Below are 19,527 nucleotides of genomic sequence, written 5' to 3' on the forward strand. Positions count from 1 at the left end.
ATAGACAATAGGTGCACCAATCATATATTGGCAATAGGTGCATCAATCATAGACAATAGGTGCACCAATTTTTTTAAGGAACTTGATCGATCCCACTTCTCGAAAGTCATTATTGGCAATGGAGAAAGTGTTGATGTTAAAGGCTTGGTTGTTGTTGAAACTTCTTTAGGTACTAAATACATTTGAAAGGTTTTATTTGTGTCCGATTTAAGTCAAAGTCTTTTAAGTGTGGGCCAAATGCTTGAAAAGAATTATGCTTTGCATTTTGAAAATATGAGATGTGTCATATTCAATCCCTTTAGATGTGAGATAATGTCCATTAAAATGGGATTTTATAATGGAAACAAACTGTTCTGCAAGCTTTTCCAAACAAAGTAGATGACTTTTCTTTGTGGCATAAGAGGCTTGGCCATTTCAAATAATCAACTTTAAGGCTAATGAAGTCGATGATTTGGTGCAAAATATGCCTTCTATTCAAGAATATGATAATGTATGTGATGTATGTCAATATGGAAAGCAAAATAAGTTGTCATTTCTTTCTGAAGCAAGCCGGAGAGCTATGAAAAATTAGAACTTATGCACACTAATGTGTGTGGCTCGATGAGCACACCATCCTTAAATAGTGATATATATTCTCTGTTATTTGTAGATCATTTTACAATAATGAGTTAGGTGTTTTTTCTAAAACAAAAGTCATAGGTGTTTGATGTTTTACAAAGGTTCAAGCTTTTGGTTGAAAATGAGATTGGATGCAAAATTAAAAAGCTTATATTTAATAATGGAACTGAGTATACAACAGGGGAGTCTAAAAAATTCTACAAAAAGTTTGAAATTCAACATCAATTAACTATTCCTTACACTTCTCAACAAAAAGGGGTGAGTGAAAGGAAAAACTAAATAATTATGGAGATAAGGTGTTTGCTCTTTGAAAAAGATCTTCCAAAATCTTTGTTTGGTATTGTGGTTAATACCTCTTCATACATATTGAATATGGTGCCTACCAAAGCCTTGAAAGGGAAAACATCTTTTGAAGCATTGTATGGAAGGAAACCTTTAATGGAGCATCTCGAAATATTTGGTTGTGTACGTTATACTCTTGTTCTCGATGTAAAAAGAGACAAGCTAGATCACAAGTCAAAAGTTGACATATTTTTAAGGTATTGTAATAACTCTAAAGGTTACAGGATATACAATCCTCTGACAAGAAAATTCTAATTAGTATAAATGTGAAATTTGATAACTTTTCTAGATGTAATTGGGAGAACTACATAGTAGAAGCCTCAAGCAAAAAATAACTTGAAGTAGACAATTTCTTAGAATAATTTTCATAAATTAAAGATGAAAATTTAGATCATGATGATGATTTTCAAATTAGAGTAACTAAAACTCTTGCTAAATTTTGTGAAAGGTGCAACATTGCACTTGGACCTAAATATTATGATGAAGTTGTTGAAATAGATGGGTGAAAATGTGTTATGCTGGAGGAAATGAATATGATTGAGGAAAACAAAACTTGACAACTTGTAGACGAGCCAAGTAATCAAAAGGTTATTAGTCTTAAGTGGGTTTATAGAACCAAATTTAATCTCAATGGTTCTGTAAACAAATTAAAGGCTAGATTGTTTGTTAAAGGCTATCATCAACAACATGGAGTTATTTTCCAGATACATTTGCTCTTATGGCAAAGCATGATACAATCAGGTTGCAAGTTGCATTGGCAGCAAAAATGGGTTGGAGAATGTATCATTTTAATGTGAAATCAACTTTTTTGAATGGTTTGCTTGAAAGGACATCTATGTTAGACAACCTAAAGGCTTTGTTGTTCCTAGCGGCAGAAACAAATCTACAAACTTCAAAAACCCCTTTATGGATTGAAGCAAGATCTAAGGGTCTGGTATGGCAGAATTGATTGGTTTCAAAGAAGTAAAAGTGAAGTTATTTTGTATGTGAAAAGGTCAAGCAATGAAGCACGGCTCATTGTGTCCTTGTATGTTGATGATTTTCTTGGTCTTTAGCAACAATTCAGATTCCTTGAGCAAATTTAAGCATGACATGGAAACTCAATTCCAGCATGAATTACTTTCTTGGAATGGAGATACATTAATGTGATGCAAGAATCTTGATTGCACAAAGAAAATACATTCTAAAAATGTTGAATAAGCTTCACAATTAGAACTATAAATCAGTGAACACACCCCTTGTGATAAATGAGAAGTTGTCATTTAATTATGCTAGTGCAAAGTAAAAGCTTCTACTTATAGAAGCTTAATTGAAATTTTATTATACCTTACGGCCACTAGACCAAACATAAAGTTTGCTACAAGTTTGCTATCCATATTTATGTATTGTCCTAGCCAAGCTCATTATCATGCAGCAAAACGAGCATTAAGATATATAAAAGGCACAACTGACTATGATCTACAAATTTTAAAGGATGAAAGTGGAGATCTTCAAGGATATGCAGATAGTGGGAAGGAAGTTTAGATGATGCCAATAGTACATTTGGTTATGTTTTCTCATTCGATATTTTTAGAATTCAAAAAATAAAATGTGGTGGTTCAATCCACCTTTTAGTATATATCAGGCATAACAGTTGCAAATCAAGCTACACTACAAGAAAATGTCTTATGAATAACCAATTTTAGTGACTAAAAATTGTTAGTCATTATAGTGACCAATTTAGATATCAATTTACAAAATTAAAATTTATTGGTTACTAAAATAGTCACTAATATAAATAAAAAATTATAATTGGTCACAAAATTTGTCACTAATTAATTAGAAACCAATTTAGTAACTAAGTTATTTTGGTAGCCAAAACTTAGGTAGCTAAGTTTTAGTGACCAGTTTTCTTTAGTAGCCAAAACTATGGTAGCTAATTCCAAAAACCAATTTAGTGACCAATTATAATTTTTTATTCATAATAATAACTATTTTAGTAACCAATAATTTTTTTACTTTGTAAACTTGTATCTAAATTAGTACTTATAATAACTAATAACTTTTGGTCACTAAAATTGGTTACTAATGAAGCATTTTCTTGCAGTGTTATTTGGCTAAGAAATTTTTCATTTGATGCGGGGCAACTATATAATGAACCTAGTGTCATACGGGTTAATAATAAGTCAGTCATTCATTGAAATTGCAAAGAATCATTTCCAACATGATAGAACAACGCACATCAAGGTGAAATATATCATGCCATTAGAGAGATAGACAAATCAAAAGAAATCAGTCTGGAGTATTGCAGTTTAAAAATTCAAATTGAAGACAATAAGACCAAAACACTCCTTGAGATCAAGTTTGAAGTCTTGAGATCAAAGCTTGGAATATCCAGGAAATATTAAGGAGTATAAACACTCCTTGATATTAATTATAGATCTTATTTTTGTGAGAAAGTTGGTTGTATGATTAATGGTTAGGTGATAATGAGTGAATGCATTTATTTTATGCATATTTACAGCTACGGTTGCACTCTCAATATTGTAAGAAGACTCTTTGACTCCCTTCCGTATCTTCACAACAAAAACTCTATTCTCTATTTATTCTCTAGTTTTATGACCTATGCATTTTTTTTGTTATGGTTTTATAATAATAATACATGAGAGATTGTATTTTGTAAACATTGTTTATGTTCATATTCTTTTACTATTTTCACCTTTATAAACATAATTAACTTTATTAATTTAATAATTTATTAGACAAACTATAAATATTATTAAATTAATAATTTTTTGGTATATAATTTTATTAAATTAATAATATTCTTTATGTTAATAATTATGATAACAACAATTATTTTTCTAATAATAGTAAAAAGGATTAACATCAAGTGTTTTTCATTACAGGGCATGATAGGCCTTGGCGGAGATTGACCAATATTGTGGAGAAGTCAAAATAATATACTCAAATTTATATATTTAATTATTGTCACTAATACAATAAAAATAAATACATAATTTAGTATAATGATTATTATAAAAGAAATTGTGAGACTCCTTCTTTCTCCATTCATTTTTTTTATATATCTGAAAACAGAACCCTCTTCCACCACCAACCTTAGCCCTCTCCACTCTCCTTTCCCTGCCTTATCATTCCCTTCAGCAATTGAAATTCATGTCCACCATCTGAATTCATCCTTCTTCTTTGTGCAATGGAGAATTGGGGTCAATGCATAACCCTCCCTTCAAGCTGAGCCTTTCCCTCATTTCCGTAAGTTAGGCTTTAACTTCCAATTGTTGGAATTTCAAATTTTTGAACTATAGTTTCGAATCTCACTTGCTTGGTGAATCTGCATTCCTCCCTTAGGTTCGGAGCAGTAGTGGTGCCCTTGTTAGGAGCTTCTTCTTTGCTAAGCCAGTAGTTGCTTAGAGGTAAGGGGAGCTAACTTAATTACTTGAAATTTTGCACCAAATACTTCTCTGATTGTTGTAAATTCTGTAATTGAGTGGTAAATTGTTGTTTGATCTGTTGATGTATGTGTTGATTTGATAATTCCCTTGATTTTTGGATTTGCATATGAGAACAAGTTAGAAACTCTGATGTTTTCGCTTGGGCAAGGAGCTCTCGTCTAAGCGAAAACACTAGAAACTCACCTCTGCTCCTGCGCGAATTGTTGCCTAGGCGAGCTGGTCTCGCTTGAGTGAGAGACACTCTCGCCTAAGCGAGACGGCCTAGCCTGAGCGAGAATTCGTCCAAAATTATAATATTCCTCTGTTTGAAGCCTCGCCCAGGCGAAAATGACCCGCCTAAGCGAGATAGCTCCCTCGCCTGGACGAGATTGTCTGGCTTGAGCGAGAATCACTACAGTGGAACTCTATTTCTCTGTTTTAAATGGATGAACCTATATTTAAATGAGATAATGTGAAATTGTTAATACTATGCTGGATTGTTTTGACCGGTAGTATGTGATGTGAAAAGTTGTATGAATTTGGATCTTGAGAATATGTGGATGAACTAGAATTTCATGGAAAATTCCAGAGAATATGTTAGTGTGTGTGTGTGAGGACATGAGGACTCCTGATTGGTTGATATCCTGAAACTCCAATAATCATTCACGTTCAGGTAGCACATAATGGATTATGTCGTGAGGAGTAGCAAGAGGTCCTAGTCTTTGGACTTGATCAGTCTTAGACGCGAAGGGGACTTATCCTATGAGTGGTTGGGTGATAACCCCTTGTGTCCAAACTCTGCAGAGTTTGGGAACCTTCATAGGTGCAAGCCACCAAGAGATCCAATGTCGCTTACATAATCCGGATATTGAGTCTAGAGTCATGTATCTGTGCTGTGTCGTGGTGGTTTAAATAATTCTAATGAATGTGAAGATACTTGCTCATAATTATAATTGAACTGCATAATTTCTCTTCTTTTAGTTAGCTTACCCTTCTTGTTTATGCTTGTTCCTCTTGTGTATGTCCTCTTTTGTAATGATCACCTATGAATTGGTGTGAGCAGAGAAGGATTCAGGTGAAGATACTCCTCTCCTGGACAGGAGTTGATCCTTGGCTTGGAAATCTAGTAGTAGCTTTTGGGTTAGGCTCTATGGAGTTTTGTGATGTATAAATTAACTCTTCCTTAGTATAGATTGTACATGTCGATAGTGACTTATATGGTTACTTTGGATGACTGTATCAACACTTTATAATAGTTTATTTCTACTATCTGTTTTGTTTGATCATAATATAATGTTTTATTTAGTAGTGTAAAAACTATTAAATGGGATGTTACAAAAATCACACATATTTAAAGGATTGTCCTTCATTTTTTGAGATTCAAACTCATCAATAATTAGAACTAAAATTTTTTGTTATTTCTTTGTCAATGAAAATAACTATATTGTTGAGGAGAGGGTTCCTATGATTGAACAACTGAATCACTAGTATCATGATTTAGGATATGTAAATAAGTTAAATATGTCTTGTTTTCATCTTTACGACTAGTTTATCTTTTATCACTTTAAAAAAATGATTTTATTTTTATTCTTCATCAATATATTTCTTTAAAAAAAATAAGACTACAAAATAATTTATTATAATCAAATAAAAGATTGAGAGAAGTAAATACTAAAAGAAATATCTATGATAATCAAACCACAATTAAAAATCGGTTATGAAAAAATACATAGTAAAATATTTTTTCCTCTATATTCATAAAAGATAAATATATAAAGACTCATGAGATAAAAAATAATTTTAATTATTAAATTAATATTTCACTATCAAGTGAGACAAGAGAGAAAGAAAATAAATGAGAAATGAGAGCATAACTAATGGTTATTTTGGTTTTTTTTATAAAAATGGTTCAGCTTACTAATTATTTACATGGCATGAGTAGTTTACCAATGATTTAACTCCTCTATATTTTTTTTAATCTTATATGATTTTTAAAGTTTTATATACTTTTTTAAAAATAAATTTTTAATAATTTGATTAAAAATGTTTTAAATAAAATTTTATTAAAATTTTGATATTTTAAAACTTAAAATTTTAAATTTTATTATAACATTTTATTATAAAATTTACAAGAATAAAATTTGATTAAAAATATTTTAAATAAAATTTTATTAAAATTTTGATATTTTAAAACTTAATATTTTAATTTTTATTATTACATCTTATTATAAAATTTACAATAATAAAATTTGATTAAGAATATTTTAAATAATTTTTTTTAAAATTTTTGATATTTTATAACTTAATATTTTAATTTTTATTATTACATATTATTATAAAATTTACAATAATAAAATTTGATTAAAAATATTTTAAATAAAATTTTATTAAAATTTTGATATTTTAAAACTTAATATTTTAAATTTTATTACAAAATTTACAAAAATAAAATTTTATTTAAAATATTTTTAATCAAATTATTAAAAGAAATTAAAAAGTATATAAAACTTTAGAAATTATATAAGAGTTTAAAAAATAGAAAGATGTCATATCGTTAATAAACTACCTTCTCTTGTAATCGATTAATAAATTAATCCATTTTTGTAATAAATTGATCAGAATGACCCATTTTTGTAAAAGAATTGAGTATTTTTCTATTCAGAAACAAAACAAAATATTTCATTTTAGATTTTTTTTATTTATTAACATTATATGCCGTGTTTTATAAAAAAAAAATAAAAAATTATTTAATTTAATTCTCATCAATTTCTAATATATCACGTATAATTTTTAAAAATTAAAATTTTTTAACTACATGTAATTTAAAAAATAAAAAATTTACCACTATATATTTTAAATTTTTGGCAGCATAAAATTAAAAAAGAAAAAAACCAAAATTGTCCACCTAACCTCGTAACATCAGCCACCACTGACGATAGGTATGAGTTCGATTATTTAATATCTATCTTAAAAATAAAAATTCATTTGTAAGGAAATTTTATCCCATTTCCGTCAAGAATTGAGTATATCGATACTTACTTTTTTATTGTTTTACATATTAATTAAATATGTTTTTATTAAAAATAAAAAATCAAAAGAAACATAATATTTTGAAGTATTTAATATTAAAAGGATAATTTTTTTATTGTCAAATATTAAGAAATAAATTATAATGTATAAATAATAATGATCGGCTATAGGTCAATAATTAAAAAAGAAAGTCAAATATATGACCTAAAAATAAATTATATGAAACTAAGGACTAATAAAGTTAATACAAGTTTACGAAGATGAAAATAGAACAACTTGACATACTTATCTCAGTTACCCATACACGTACATATATCTAATGAATGTTTGAATTTCTTATCAAAACTCGAGACAAATTCGGGGAATAATACAGATTCATTTTACATATTATTTCCATAATATATATATATATATATATATATATATATATATATATATATATATATATATATATTATATATAAATTTAGTATGCATCTCTATATTGTTTTGGTTAAACCTTAAATCTAATCTAACATATGTATTTAAAATTATGTTAAGAGCAAATAAATGTGTACAAAATTAAAAATTAAACTAAAATTACATATTTTGTTAAAATATAAAGTTTAAAGGTCATTTTCAACTATTCACAGATATTGTTTAAAGCTAAACAATGTTTAATAGATCTCATCATAACGTGACATTATACATGTTGCTTAAAATTATACTTGAGAGAAAAACAACTTGTTTAGGTCACATGGAGTTGCTTATGAAAGTTGACTTAAGAGAAAAGGTAATCATTATGATTTTCATTTTTTAATTTTCATATCTGATTTAGTATAAGTTATATAATGTATTATTTTTTTTTAAAGAATCAATAGTCCATATTTAACCATATTAGGGAATAAAAGAAATAGGAGTAAAACTATAATTTTTCTAAAAAAAAATAAGATTTATTAATAAAATGTGCAAGACACATAGCGTGATATTGTTGATGCAATATAATAAACTATATTGCTTACAAAAAATTACGTAGGTACTACATAGGCTCACGGAGGAAATATTTTAAATTAGTATGTAGATATTCTAGGGTTCATACACATAAATTTCAAAATTAAAATAAATACAAAATCATGGATGTAGATGTTCTTAAGCAAATATACATGCTCTAAAATCGTACAAGAAAAAAAAATAAAGGATTAAAGTTGCAAATCATAGGAACCAAAATTAATAGTTTAATATAATATAGACGAAGAAAAATACATTACCATTTACATTAGAGAAGATCCACAGCCTTTGCGTCCATGAAAATAACTTCAATTAATAAGGTGACATTAATTCACTTGACAAGACAAATCTGTGACATAAAATATGATTTAATCAAAATTATTTCATTCAATCATCATATAAACTTTTATTCTTTTCGTTCGAAAATTTTAGAAATTTAAGATCTTTTTCCATACTCATTCGGAAATATTTAATTTATATAAATTTAGATTAAATTAGTCACGTTTACTAATAGATAACTGCTTATACTATTTCCTACAATTCAATATACGTCTAAAAGTAAAATTTCCAACAATTCATTATATTATTTCCTACATAGACATTATCTATTGAAATATTTGTAGGAACACTCAATTGCTTCTAAAAGATGACTTTTTAATTCTAAATGGAAACTAAAAACAAAGGTTTTTTCTATGTATTTGCTTATTGTATCTTGCTCTTTCTTATATCTGCTGCCAGCAACTTTCCTATTTATGTTAAGGTTTTTTTTTTTTTTTTGTTACAAAAGAAAATGATATCGGTTTTAGAATAATGAAAATGGAATGATATCTTGAAGGGAAAAAAAATCATGGTATCTGAAAAAAGTTGTGAAAGGGTGTAGGTTTTGATTGGTGATCTTAGTTGGGCAAATCTAGCATGCTATCCATAAAATATTGGATGTACTATATGGTTTTGTCTTTGTTTTGTAAAATGTCTTATATTCTCTCTTATTTTATCTTTGTTATATATAGACTTAAGGGAAAACAAGGTATATTTTGGATAGTATCTTATAACGTTTCGAGTTTAAAGAGATTATATTACAATACATAGCTTGTTATTATGTGTAATAGTTTTGTTTATGTAATATTAGTGTTAGAAATGAAAATATAAATTCTAAATCGTGTATATATATATATATATATATATATAACAAATTTTAAAACTACACTTTCCCTATTTAACATTTCTCTGTTAAAACTATATAGTTATTTTTTTCATTGAAATAAGTTTTCTTACGCAACTAGATATGAGGGTACTGAAATTCTAAATTGCACAAAATTAAAAACTAAAATTCACAAAGTCTTTAAAAGGTACGCTATAATATACCGATGTTTGACTGAATGTGTGACAAAATTTTATAAACGCCGACTTATTTTTCTTCAGAAATTCAATCACATATTTTCTCATGATTGAAACAAAAGTGATCAATTGAAAAAAAGAAAAAAAAGAAATATATATATATATATATATATATATATATATATATATATATATATATATATATATATATATATATATATATATATACTCCGTTTCATTCATATAATATGAAGACTTGACTCCTTTTTTTCTGATAGCAGCAGTAACGAAATTAGAATAACTGGATTTTTTTTTCGTGAACTTTAAAGATTGATGAATTCAATAAGGTTATCAGTGAAAATTTAAGTAGCAGCAAGGTAAGAGAGGAACGGAGTTTAAGATAATAAGAGGATTTAGATTATAGATAGAGTAAAGATGTATTATTCCATGGATGGAACAAGCTTAAACTTGAAATAAGGAGAAATATAGTGTGTACCTGACAACAACAAGAAGCAGAAAGTGTGATGAAGAACACAGAGAAAGAATGGTAGCTTCCTCCAATCACTTCAAAGCATTGAGATAACAATGAAAATGAAGTTGTGAGAACTCACTCAAAGGAAGAATCTGCTTTTAATTAATGTATACCAAATACAACATGGGTTGATGTTAGCACCCACCTAATGCGTTGAATTTGACTTTTATAATATTTGTTTTGGTTGTTATATATACATTTTCTTATATTTATTTATTGAAATACGAAGCGTGATGTAGGTGTGAAATGGACTTTTGGTGTATAAAACAAAATGTTGCACTAAATTAAACATTAGCTTTTACATTATTCTTTATGACTACCTTTTGAAGTCTCTTAAAGTATTGTTTGCATGATATGAGACTATATTCTAATTAGCTTCATAATTTTTTTTTAATAGTCTAAGCTTTAATCTTAACAATTTAAACTTTATTCTTTGCATGATGTTTGCAATTTGTTTCTCTAAATTGCAATACTTCTAATTTATCTTTTTTGATTTATCTATTCACTAACATAAATAGACATTTTATGTCTGCGATTTTACGTCTGACCCACTAGAATCTGAGATAAAAAATGATCGATGGCAAACTTGTAAATAAGTTATCAATTGTTTATGTCTGGTGTCCTAGGGTCAGACGTAAATCTCATTTTTTACGTCTGATTGCACACGCTGCACGTAAGTTTACGCTTGACACGCTAGAGTCATACATAAATTTACGTTTGAGTTGACCCAACCAAACATAAATTTATGTTTGATTATAGCGCGTCAGATGTAAATGTTAAAACATAAATGCCTGATCTTCTTCCACACAACGCCGTAATTACATGAGAAAGCAAATTTGTGGTTTCATGATTGCACCAATGTTTCATCAAGTGATTATTGAGAGGTTTGTTTCTTTTTTGATTCCGTTTTGGTGCACCTCCATTTACGTTGAAACCCCCAATTTTTCACAAACGCAACGACAACGGTTTGGTCGAAGTGTAGTGACGGAGGACTGTGGTTGGCGACGTCGTAGATGGTGTTCTCTTGGTGTGATGCCTCTCGTGTGCTTTTTCAGCAATTGTTTGGAGATGGATCTGCGGTGCAGTTGACATCTTCGTTTCCGGCAAGATGAAGTGTTGTAGGAAGTGGATCAGCTCTAGCAAAATATGAGACTATATTCTAATCAGCTTCATAAGACCTCCACCTTCATTGTTTAAAAATCATAAACCATTATTAATTGTGCCTCGTACTTATCTAAACACTCATTATTGTTATGTTTGTTAGACATTTCCTTATCTATTGGAATACTAAAATTCTAAGCATGTGGGTGTGAAATAGATTTTTGGAGTATAATAAAACATGTTGCACATAGGAGTGATCATGGATTGAATTTTTAATGATCCAATCCACATCCATTTTGGATCCAAATAATTGGATTAGATTTTCGATCCAAATCCATTTTTTCAAAAAAAAAGTAGATTGGATTTTTTAAAAATCCAAATCCAAATATTTAGATCAAGTTTAAATCCAGATCTAAATATTTTGATCAAGTTCAAAATCCAAAATCCATTTTTCAAAATTAAATTCAAATTAAATTTTTTAAAACTTGTGTCTATAGGGCTGACACCATAGAATTTGACAGATTTTTTGTCGAGGCCAACGAGGCCAAATTTCAGCATGGGATGAACTTGGATGACTTTCGAACGAATTTCGGTCGAAGACGACGTGACCAAATTTGGGTCAAGGTCGACTTGACAAAATTTCAGTCAAGATCGACTTGACTGGATTCGATTGAATTTTGGCCAGGGCCGGTTTTGCCTAATACGACCAAATTTTGGCCAGAGACGACTTGGCCAAATATGGCCACATTGGGCCAGAGCCTGATCAGTCAAATATCAGTCAGGGTTGACTCCACTAAATTCGTCGGCCAAAACCGATTTGACTGAACATGGCCAATTTTCGTTCGCAGCCGACTAAGTTAAATATAGTCAAATTTCGTTCAGTACTTACTCAACCAAATACAGCTAAATTTGGGCTAGTGCCGACTCAACCAAATTTTGGTCATGACCAACTCGACTGAATTTGGCCAAATTTAGGTCAGGACTGACTCACATAAATATAACCAAATTTCGGTCACGATCGACTCTGCCGAATACGACCAAATTCAGGCCAGGACCAACACGACCGAATTTTGACCGGAGCTGACTCGACTGAATTCGGACGAATTTCGGTCATGGCCGACTCAGTTGAATACGACCAAATTTCGGTCATGACCGACTCATTTGAATACGACCAAATTTCATCCTAGACCGTCTCAGCTGAATACGACCAAATTTGGGCCAGGACCGACTCCGCCAAATCTCAATCGAGGCCAACTCAATTGAATTCGACCAAATTTTGACTAGAGCCAACTAAGTTAAATACAGCCAAATTTTGGTCGCAGTTGTCTCGGTCGAATACGGTCAAATTTTGTCTAGGTCGACTCAGCCCAATGCAATCAAATTTGGGTCAGGGTGAACTCGACCGAATACTTCCAAATTTTTTCCAAGACCAGCTGGGCCAAATTTCTATCGGGACCAACTTGACATAATTTGGCCTAATTCAGCCAAATTTTGTATAGAGTCACGCCAACTCAATCAAATACGACTAAATTTGGGCTTGTCTGTCTCAACTTTTAGCCTAACCTAACCAAAAATATAAATAGAAAATTTGGATTGGATATTTTGGATTATCCATTTTGAAAATCTAGATTTAGAGTATGGATATACAATCCATAAAATATATAAAATGTAGATCAGATTGTATTTTTAATAAAATGAATATTAAATGGATTGGATCATACCAAAAATGGATTGGATCATGATAATTAGATTTTTTGCCCATCCTTAGTTAAATTTTCAGATCATCCTTAGCTTCTTTCTGCTCATTTAAAAGTTCAATAAATATAAATTATTGTTGTTATCCTCATAATTTTTTATTTTTGTTAAATAAACATTAAGTATTACTTTTACCATCATATTTTTTTCTTTCAATTTTATATGTATTTAATCTCTTTTTATTAATACATTTTTTAGAAGAGTATAATTTAAATTTATTAGTGCAAATTTATGGATACATTAACCATTCTTTTATTAAACTTCTAAAATTTTCGATTAAATTGTAAGTTTTAAAGTTTATGAATATAAATTTCAAGGTTTAGTGTTTACAAATGTCTCACGTTTCACTTCGCACGTCTCACGTTGTACGTCGCATGTCGCACGTCGCACATCGCACGTCTCACGTCTCACGTCTCACGTCCCATGTCTCACGTCTCACGTCGCATGTCTCCCGTCGCAAGTTGCACGTCTCACGTCCCAAGTCGCACGTTGCACGTCGTACGTCTCACGTCTCTCGTCTCTCGTCTTATGTCTCACATCGCACGTCGCACGTCTCACGTCTCTCTCATGTCTCTCACGTCTCACGTCTCTCATGTCCCACGTCTCACGTCTCTCATGTCTTACGTCCCACGTTCTACGTCTCACGTGTCACGTGTCACGTGTCATGTCTCTCACGTCCCACATCCCATGTTCCATGTCCCACGTCCAACGTCCCACGACTCAAGTCCCACGTCCTATGTCTCACGTCTCACGTCTCACATCTCACGTTCCACATCTCACGTCTTATGTCTTACGTTTCACGTCTCACGTCTCATGTCTCTCGTCTCACGTCTCTCGTCTCATATCTCTCGTCTCATGTCTCTCGTCTCATGTCTCACATCTCACGTCTCTCACGTCCCACGTCTCTCACATCCCACGTCCCACGTGTCACGTCTCACGTCTCACGTCTTACTTATCACGTCTCACATCCCACGTCTAACATCCCACGTCTCACGTCTCACGTCCCACGTATCATGTCTCACGTTCCACGTTCCAAGTCTCAAGTACCATGTTTCACGTCTCACATCTCACGTTTCTTTTGTCTCATGTCTCATGTTTCACGTCTCACATCTCATGTTTCACGTCTCACGTCTTACGTTTCACGTCTAACATCTCAGTCTCACGTCCCACATCCCACCTTCCACGAACCACGTGTCACGTTTCATGTTGCATGTCTCACGTCCCACGTCTTATGATCCACGTTCCACTTCTCATGTTTCATGTCCCATGTTTCATGTTTCATGTCTCACGTCTCATGTCTCATGTCTCTCGTCTCACGTCTCTCGTCTTCCGTCGCACGCCCTACGTCCCACGTCGTCTCACATCCCACGTACCACGTCCTCTCATATCCCACATCTCACGTCTCGTGTCCCACGTTTTATATCTCACGTCTCACGTCCTACGTTTTACGTGTCACATCCCATGTCCTACTTCTGACGTCTCACATCTCACGTCTCACGTCCCACGTTCCACATTCTAAGTCCCACGTCTCACGTCTCACGTCCCACATCCCACGTATCACGTTGACGTCTCACCTTCCATGTCCCACGTAGCACATCTCCCGACGCACGTCCCACGTCTCACATCCCACATTTCACGTCGCACGTCTCACATTATTGCACTGAAATACTTAATGGTGCTTTAGTTTACTTGTTGCAGTATAGTTAAGGTTCTTCTTTGCATCCTTCTTCAAATAATAGTTTCTTATTGATTGAAAAAATGAAGAGAAAGGACGTTATTTTACCGGAAATAAGAAAATTCTTCTTATGCAACAACAGTAATTTGAAGCTTTTGCAGATGTCTGATATCATTACATGGATGATTTTAGAAAAGTGTTTAGATGTTGGTAGGCAATATTTTTTTATTGGTTTTCTGTTCTGACATTCAATATGCGAAGAGATGTGTCACAAAATTCTAATCAAGGGTGGGCAAAATATCCATTTTTTATAATCCAATCTATTTTTTCTATAATCTAATCCATTTAATATCTATTTTATTAAAAATTCAATCCATTTAAAATGCATTTTATTGGATATGGATATCAATCTTATATATATTTTATATATTTTATGAATTGGATATCCATTCTCTAAATCTAGATTTTCAAAATGGATAATCCAAAATATTCAATCCAAATTTTCAGTTTATATTTCTAGTTAAATTAGGCTAAAAGTTGAGACCGACTAGTCCAAATTTATTCATATTTGATTGAGTTGGCGTGACCCTATACAAAATTTGGCCGAATTCTGTCAAGTCGATCTCGATCGAAATTTGGCCCAGCTAGTCCTGGACAAAATTTAGAAGTATTCAGTTGAGTTCTTCCCGACCAAAATTTGACTGCATTGGCCTGAGTCGACCTAGACAAAATTTGACCGTATTCGGCCGAGACAACCGCGATCAAAATTTGGCTATATTCAGCCTAGTTGGCTCTAGTCAAAATTTGGTCGAATTCAATCGAGTTGACCCCGATTGAGATTTGGCCGAGTCGGCCCTGGCCCAAATTTGGTCGTATTTGGCTGAGACGACCTAGGGTGAAATTTGGTCATATTCAAATGAGTCGGTCACGATCAAAATTTGGCCGTATTCAACTGAGTTGGCCACGACCAAAATTTGGCCGAATTCAGTCGAAAATTTGGTGTGTTGGCCTCGACCAAAATTTGACCGAGTTGGTCCTACCTGAATTTGGTCGTATTCAGCAGAGTCAATCGCGACCGAAATTTGGTCATATTTAGGCGAGTCGGTCCTAACCTAAATTTGGCCAAATTCAATCGAGTTGGTCATGACTAAAATTTGGTCAAGTCAGCACTTGCCCAAATTTAGTCGTATTCGGTCGACTAAGTCCCAAACGAAATTTGATTATATTCAACTTAGTCGGTCGTGATCGAAAATTGGCCATATTCAATCAAGTCGGTCCTGGTTGACGAATTTAGTGGAGTCAACTCTTACCGAAATTTGATTGATCAAACCCTGACCCAAATGTGGCCATATTTGGCCAAGTCAGCTCTGGCCAAAATTTGGTCGTATTAGGCAAAATCGACCCTGGCCGAAATTCAGTCGAATCTAGTCAAGTCGATCTCGATTAAAATTTTGTCGAGTCGACCTTAATCCAAATTTGATCACGTCGTCCCTGACCGAAATTCGTTCGAAAGTCATCTAAGTTCATCCCATGCTGAAATTGGCCTCGTTGGCCTCGACAAAAAATCTGTCAAATTCTATGGTGTCAGCCCTATCGAAAATCTAATCCACATCCGTTTTGGATCCAAATAATGGATGTGGATCCAAATTTGTGTCGTAGGGTTGACACCAAAGAATTTGACAGATTTGGCCGAATACTTTCAAATTTTGTCTAGAACCAACTGGGTCAAATCTCGATCGGGACCGACTTGACAGAATTTGGCCTAATTCGGCTAAATTTTGTATAGGGTCATGCCAACTCAATCAAATACGACTATATTTTGGACTAGTCCGTCTCAACCTTTAGCCTAACCTAACAAAAAATATCAAGTGAAATTTTGGATTGGATATTTTGGATTATCCATTTTGAAAATCTAGATTTCAAGAATGGATATCTAATCCATAAAATATATAAAATGTATATTAGATTGATATCCATATCCAATAAAATAGATTTTAAATGGATTGGATTTTTAATAGAATTGATATTAAATGGATTGGATCATAAAAAAAATGGATTGGATAATAAGAATTGAATTTTTTGTCTACCCTTAGTTGCACTTAGATTATTTATTCCGTGTGACCACTTGTCGAAGTCGTCTTAGAATATTGTTTGCATGAGATGAGACTTATTCCTCGTGAACATAAATAATATACGAAGAGGAAAGGTGTTATAAACCAAAAACCAGTAAAAGGAATTATAAAATTAGAAAAACCGATAATGACAAAAACAGTAAAAATAGTTATAAAATTACAAAAACGGAGAAGAAAGATTTGGTTAATGAAGTATTTAATGTATTTGTTACAATTTTGGCAAGCTTACAATATTGTAGTTATAAAATGAAAAGTTCAGATATTATAATTCCCATAGACTTGTTGTTTAGAAAACTATGATTCTTTACTAATTTAGACAAAACTTTAAAAGAATGAAAATTGTTTATGTGTATGAAATAAATCTAAAATTGAGAAAGCAATGAAATTTATGAAATTACTATATTGTAAAGATTTTACTGTGGTTGGATTTCATGCATCAAATCAATATGAAAATACTAACGATATATTTCTAATTCCTTATTTTAACATTCACACCACTATGTAATAAGTCTCAATGTCTTAGAGACAAATCTAAACTTATAATAAGAATCCTAATGTCTTAGACATTTTTTTATTAAAAGTCCACATTAAGCCTAAAGTTCGAATGATAAGAATGACGAATGATGAACTCTATGTCTAGATGCTCAATCAATTAGCTATTATATTCTAGTCTAGGTTATAATATTATGTCCAATGATTAGATACTCACAAATATGCAATCAATAGTTATCATGCTGTTAAGATTAATAATTTAGAGGTAGCAAAAATAATGCACTCAAAATTTATATATTTAGTTATTGTCACTAATCCAATAAAAACTAATACATAATTTAGAAACTACAAAATAAATCACACATTGGATATTCTTATATTTCAAAACATTTTCCTGGATTACGTTCCAAATAATAAATATGAAACTCTTGATCACTTGTAATTATTCTAAGAAAGGACTCCTTTGAATAATTAAATTATTAGTATCATGCTTCCTAATATGTAAAGAAGTTGAATATTCTTTTAAAAAATAAACATATTCTTTTATTCTTCATCAATATTTTTTTTAAGTTTAAGATTAAAAAATAATTTATCATAATCAAATCAAAAAATCAAAGACACAATTACTAAAAGAAAAATTAATGATAATTGAACCACGATTAAAAATCGAATATGAAGAACCACAGTACATTTTTTTTTCTTTCATAAGAAAACAAGAATGGAAGAAAACAAATGAAAGTAAACGTAGTGAGTTTATGTCTAACTTACTTTTTTTTCTTAAACAAAAAGGAAAACATGTTAGACGGGAAGATGAGTATAATATGTAATAAACTCATAAGACAATGAGAAAGAAAATAAAAAAATATGGTTAAAATACTCTGTTGGTCCTTGTTTTTGTAGCAAAATCTCAATTTGGTCCTCGTATTTTTATTAGTCTCAATTAGGTCCTTATTTTTGTAAATTAGTATCAATTAGGTCCTTTCCGTTAGTAGAGAACTAACACCGTTAAATAGGTGCCACGTGTCAGCTTCTCGTTTTTTTGAATTTTTTGAATTTTTTTTAATTTTTTTTTAATTTTTTAATTTTTTTTTTAATCTTTAAAATTTTTTGATAAAAATATTTATGCCACGTGTCACTTCTGTAATGTGCCACGTGTCAATCTAATATGGTGACACGTGTCAAATTAATGTATGAATCTCAATTTGGTCCTCATATTTATTAATTTGATTTGATTTCAGTCCCAATTTTTTTTAAAAGAATTTTAATTTCATATGCTCCAAATTTAGAACAAATTTAATTTTTTTATAAATGTAATGATGATACTTTTATTACAAGTGATATTTCTATTACATATTTTTAACAACATTTAATTTATTTAAATTTATATTTTACATTAAACTTTATTTAAATTTTATTTTAAAATTATAAATATATAAATTAATAAATTTATATTCGAAATATTTGTATAATATTCAATATCAACAATATTTTAGAGTTGGCTTAAAAATAACAATTTTATAAATTCAAATTTAAAATTTTAAAATAATTTTATAAAAAATTAAAATAAATATATTTAAAATTTTAATATTAAATATAATTAATATTATTAAAATATTTAATTAAAATATCAATTTTAATAAAAATAATCATAACATTATATGAAAGTAAAATTTGGTTTAAATTTGGAGTGCCTGAAATTGAAATTTTTTTAAAAAAATTGGGACTCAAATCAAATCAATTTAACAAATATGAGGATTAAATTGAGATTCATATATTAATTTGACACGTGTCACCATATTAGATTGACACGTGGCATAAATATTTTTAAAAAAAAATTAAAAAATTTTAAAAAAAATTAAAAAAAAATAAAAAATTCAAAAAAATGAGGAGTTGACACGTGGCATCTACTTTAGTTCTCTACTAACAGAAAGGACCTAATTGATACTAATTTACAAAAATGGGAACCTAATTGAGACTAATAAAAATACGATGACCAAATTGAGATTCTGCAACAAAAACGAGGACCAACGGAGTATTTTAACCAAAAAATATCTTAATAAATATTTTTATTCTTTATTATACTTTATTTTATGTT

General features: G+C 30.5%; 2 protein-coding genes and 1 long non-coding RNA gene across 12 annotated transcripts in view; 1 reads left to right on the forward strand and 2 right to left on the reverse strand.

The window, feature by feature from the left end:
• Positions 1–5,708, forward strand: part of LOC114167048 (uncharacterized) — a 23,729-nt gene extending 18,021 nt beyond the window's left edge. For 7 of the 9 annotated variants that reach the window (XR_014985373.1, XR_014985371.1, XR_014985380.1 and 4 more), the window contains 3 exons: positions 4,160–4,212; positions 4,309–4,373; positions 5,455–5,708. This is a non-coding gene — a long non-coding RNA (uncharacterized LOC114167048). The other 2 variants (XR_014985372.1, XR_014985377.1) reach the window with 2 other exon arrangements.
• LOC114167045 (uncharacterized) overlaps positions 1–10,347 on the reverse strand; it is a 49,554-nt gene extending 39,207 nt beyond the window's left edge. Inside the window, exon 1 of the mRNA XM_085668137.1 lies at positions 10,242–10,347. The gene's annotated coding sequence lies outside the window, so the exon portion shown is untranslated. The remainder of the gene's footprint in view (positions 1–10,241) is intronic.
• LOC114167044 (uncharacterized) overlaps positions 1–10,365 on the reverse strand; it is a 25,518-nt gene extending 15,153 nt beyond the window's left edge. For both annotated transcript variants that reach the window (XR_014985370.1, XM_085668136.1), the window contains exons 1-2: positions 10,242–10,365; positions 8,668–8,756 (exon numbers count right to left, since the gene is read on the reverse strand). The gene's annotated coding sequence lies outside the window, so the exon portion shown is untranslated. The remainder of the gene's footprint in view (positions 1–8,667; positions 8,757–10,241) is intronic.
• Positions 10,366–19,527: the final 9,162 nt, after the last annotated feature.

The sequence above is a fragment of the Vigna unguiculata genome, chromosome 10, assembly GCF_037176805.1.
Source record: "Vigna unguiculata cultivar grain cowpea cultivar isolate G323 ecotype 2 chromosome 10, ASM3717680v1, whole genome shotgun sequence".
NCBI lineage: Eukaryota > Viridiplantae > Streptophyta > Magnoliopsida > Fabales > Fabaceae > Vigna > Vigna unguiculata.